At 33.9% G+C, this 4,692-nt stretch overlaps 1 non-coding gene across 1 annotated transcript; it reads right to left on the bottom strand.

The window, feature by feature from the left end:
- Window positions 1-4,150: 4,150 nt before the first annotated feature.
- Window positions 4,151-4,256, bottom strand: LOC124889076. Its single transcript, XR_007047693.1, has one exon. It is a non-coding gene; the product is annotated as a small nucleolar RNA R71 (small nucleolar RNA).
- Between the last annotated feature and the right edge of the window lie 436 nt (window positions 4,257-4,692).

Consider the following 4,692-nt stretch of genomic DNA (forward strand, 5'->3'; position numbering starts at 1 on the left):
AGGAAACTCTTCAAGTGAATAATGGTGATGAGAAAAAGGTTGATGAACCTCAATGTTTTCCATTGCCACCAATGAAAATTACTCCACCCTTTCTACAAAGGTTAAAGAAGAACGATGTCAATTGCATGTTTAAAAAGTTCCTTGTGAAACTTAGCAACCTATTGATTAATATTTCATTGTTAGAAGCTCTTCAAGAGATTCTGGTGTATCCTAAGTCAGTGAATAACTAGTTGTCACAAAAGAAACTTGTGGATTATAAAACTATTAAAGTTAATCATAGTTGTAGTCTTTCATGTCAAATGCAATGGTGGAGAAAAAAGAAGACCTGGGTGCATTAAAAATTCCTTGTACCATAAGGACACGTAAATTGGTAAAGGCATTGTGTGACCTTGGAGCTAGTATCAACTTAATGCCATACGTTATGTATCAAAGGCTAGGGTTGGGTTCCCCTACACCTACCACCATGAGTATCTTGATGTTGAATCGTTCAATTAAAAAATAAATAGGCATATTGTATGATATGGTGGTTAAGTTTGACTGATTTATACTTCTAACAGATTTTGTAGTCATCGATTGTGAAATCTATCATTAGATTCCAATCATACTTAGGAGAATATTTTTAGCAACTAAAAGAGCTCTAGTTGATATGGAGTATGGAGAGATGATGTTCTGGGTACATATTGAGGAAGTCTTTTTCTATGAATGCAAACTCAAAAGGCAATAAATGAAGTTACAAGTGGTGTATGTGATTAACGTTGTTGATGAAGATATGAATCTTGGGTTACCTCACCTTAAGTATCAAACTTAATGTTAAACAGACATCATATGGTGATGTTAAATTAGATATTGGATGGGAGGTAACCCACTATTACCATTCAGTTGGCCAGTTTCTTTGAATTTTGATTGTCAGAGTAGTTTTTGTGTTTGTTTTTTATTAATACATGCAATTGTGGCACTATGAAGGTAAATTTGAGTACTTGAAAGATTAAGTGAAGAGGAATTAAGTTGGAGGTGGCATGGCTGAAAATAAGGGACTTGAACCTATTCTCAGGTGTTGCGATCGTGACAGTTAAATCCCGATCACCATCTTAAGACTCAAATCATCCCAATCTAAGACACAGGTATTGCGATAGCGTAAGATAACCATGATCGCAATCCCCATATGATTGTGATCATGAAAACTAAATTGTGAATATGATTATGGTAGTTATAAATGGGAACCATCTCCAAAATGGTTCCTACACTCAACTTCCCTTCAAATACTCAAAATCCTGCAAATTTTAATCATTATAATCAGTGTTAGAGTGAATATCATCCCCATTTGTATTCGAGCATTAGATATGTGCTTGAAATTCATTCTTTTATTCTTAAATGTGGGCCTTAGAATGCACGTTTAGAACAATGGCCTAAATTTGTTACATAAGTGCTTCATTAGTGCCTATATTTATATTATTTGGTATGAAGGTTGTTGTTGTTGGGAAATCTTGAATAACTAAAATTGTTCAAAATATGTAGTAAAATTAGGCACCTGTGTAAATTAGGAAATAATAAAGTGGCCCATGACCCAAAGTTTGATCGAATAGTGTTTTATGTAGAGTTTAAGAAGGGTGTAGTCACTTTTATCCGAAATATTTATCCTACCCTTTCCTGAGACTGCATTACAATCTTTAAAAAGTTCTTCGAGATATTTAACCAAGTGTTTTTGAGTTATTAGAAATTGAAAATAAGGGCAAGAATATGGCCTGATACTTGTTTGAATTGAGAAATTCTTTCTAAGAGTGAGTGCTTGTGTAGTTGTCCCTTGTTGTATGAGTGAAAACATGGTATGTTGGGACTTCCCTTTTTGAGGTGCCATGTAAATTAATAGAAGTTCGTCAAGTTGTCATATTCTAAAAATTAGGCAACGAAATACAACTATTTTACTATTGATGGAGAGTCACCTCTTGAGATTTAGTTGTTGCTTAATTATTCTTAAAAGTCTTTTGCATCCTAAAAAATGGGATAGATTTTTAGGGTAGTAACACAAATAGTTCTTTCAATGCTTGTTGAATAATTATTAGTGATAATCAATTTGAAATTATAAAAATCATTTGGTTGTAACAGTGACCTTATAAGTTGAGTAGTCTCATTGAGTATAGAGTAGTGTTTCTTGAGGACAAGCAAAGTTTTAAGTTGAGGGTGTTGATGAGTGGAAACTTAGCTACTCATCTGTATCCAAATGCTTGCAAACTACAATGAATTAATTGTGTATAGGAGACACATTCTTCTTTCAAATGCATGAATTTCTAGTTTTTGTGAATTTATAAGAGTTCTGACAAAGCTGGAAGAGAAGGAAAATGAGCAAGTAGAGAAAAAGTTGAAGATCGGGCCTTGTGGAAGACCCTCAGATGCTGCGATAACACTCTGAGGGGCAAGATCACGATCAATCAACGAGTATAAGAGAAGTAATTATGGCTAAAACGACTACAATCATAGGAGTCACGATTGTGACCCAAAAACTTCAATCACAACTAGTCGAGATGTTTGAAGGGAAAATTCAAAATTTTACTTTTCAAAATCCCAAGATACAAAGGCAAATCCCTCAGCATTTTAAACATTTTTTTATCCTATTTTCACTTTACAGAGAAAAAAAAAATTATTTTTATTGTTAAAACAATTGCAAATTTCATTCCAAGAGAGATTTGGTTGTAAATTGAAATTGTAGTTTGGGTTTAAACATGTTTGGCTTACGATGAATGAACTGCATGCCAAATTAAGTATAATTCTTTTCTTTAATTTCAATAGTAGCTAAATTAATATCTTGGGTTTATATTTGATTTGGTGATTAATATTGTGTCAGTGTTGATTGTTTGTCCAAATAATTAATTAATGGTGTTGGGTTTTACTCTTACTCTATGTTTAAACTGAGAATTATATATAAAAACCGCAATTGTCTTGGATCCCATTAATAATTGTTGGTTAAAACCCCAATTTCCTTTGATCCTGTAGTCATCCTTGAAAAAGGGATGTGGGTGAAGAGTAATTGTGAATAACTTCTTTAATTAGCTTCATTCTTAAGAGTTATCAAAAAATAAGGGTGTTATTTGAAGTAGCTATTTTCTTATGCATCATCTTAGAAATAAGAATGCTAGGTGACGTAATGGATTGGTAAACTTGTTACATTCATAAGGTGTTCAAAAGAATCCATAAGTGAAATTTTGTATTTTATGAAAAGGTTAACACTAAGATCCTAAATCTCCACTACCCAAAACACTTGGCTAAAACTTTGACTTACTCTTGATTACCTATGCATGAAGATCACCTAGGAGAACATAATCCAAAAGTTCCTCTCAAGTTGGTATACCTACCAATTATTTAAGGTCTTATTAATGTTACTTTCTGATTGTGGTTAACAAAGTCTTAAATTAACCCCCCACCCCAATTTATTTTCATGTTTTATTTAAATGTTGCATAATAGGTTAACACATAGTTAGCTCTCAGCACACATAAGATTTCAAATCTAGTTTGCAATTCTTGAGGATTCGATCCCAACTCTTATTGTTTATATTTTCAAAATGTCTTCCTTACACTTAATTTAACTTTGAAGGTGAGCGTTATAAAGAATGATGCTATTGTCGGGGAGTGGAACATAGTTTTCACTTGTGTAGTATTGTTAGTAACCTTAGGTTTTCCATGGTCCTTCAGTTTACCTTATTTGTTGTTTTATTTCTTTTTCTAGGTGATTTTCATAGTAATCATGACACCATGAGACACTATGGGAGAAATGATGTCTCATTTGATTGACACATTGAGGGTGAGGAACATCTTAATGAGGTGGGGTGTGCGAGTGCCATCAGCATTCCACCAGTTAAGGGAAATGGAGTATTCCATAACACTAGTGTGATGCTCCATATGTTAAAAATTAAATATATATTCTGGGGGCAAAGTAAATGTAGGTGCAAACTTATATTTGAAAAACTTAATTTACGTGTGTGCGCTATTTGATTTTGCCCATATTACTCAAGAGTCTATTTGGTTGAGATTTTTCCCATTCTCTTTGATGGGTGAAACAGTTTTGTAGTTGACATCTCTACCTACTAAGTCCATTAGGTCTTTGGTAGAATTAATGGTGGCCTCCTTTGATAAACATTTCCCTCCGTCTAGAATGCTACAACTAAGAGACAAAATAACAAATTTTCGTCAACCTACTGGTGAGCCCTTATATGAGGTGTGGCAAAGGTTCAATGACAAAATCATGCAATGCCCAAAGCATGAAGTTCCGGAGAAGTTGCTTCTTTAAATATTTTAGTGGGAGTTATACCAATTGAATATAACCATTGTTGATAACGCATTCGGAGGATCTGCTATAATTTATCCAATGGATTTTCATCAACTTTGCTTGACTAAGTTAGAAAATAAAATAGAGGGTGGCCACCAGGGACTTTCAATTAACCTTAGGGTATCCTTTCACATCTTATGTCAAAAAAGAGAAAATAAAGAAGGACGAGGAAAGGGATGAAAATATGGCTATGGTGATGACCCAATTAGATCTCCTTACTAAACATGTGATGGGAGCACCTTCAAAAGCGACCAATGTAGTTTACTATAAAGGTGCTAAAACTTATGATGAGGATGAATCTAAGGCACTCTATAAAGTGATAAGGTTCTTGGAAAACCATCTGGGGGGGCTCTCACCCTGCCTAGCAAAGGCAA

Source organism: Capsicum annuum, chromosome 11 (assembly GCF_002878395.1).
Source record: "Capsicum annuum cultivar UCD-10X-F1 chromosome 11, UCD10Xv1.1, whole genome shotgun sequence".
NCBI classification, from domain to species: Eukaryota; Viridiplantae; Streptophyta; class Magnoliopsida; order Solanales; family Solanaceae; genus Capsicum; species Capsicum annuum.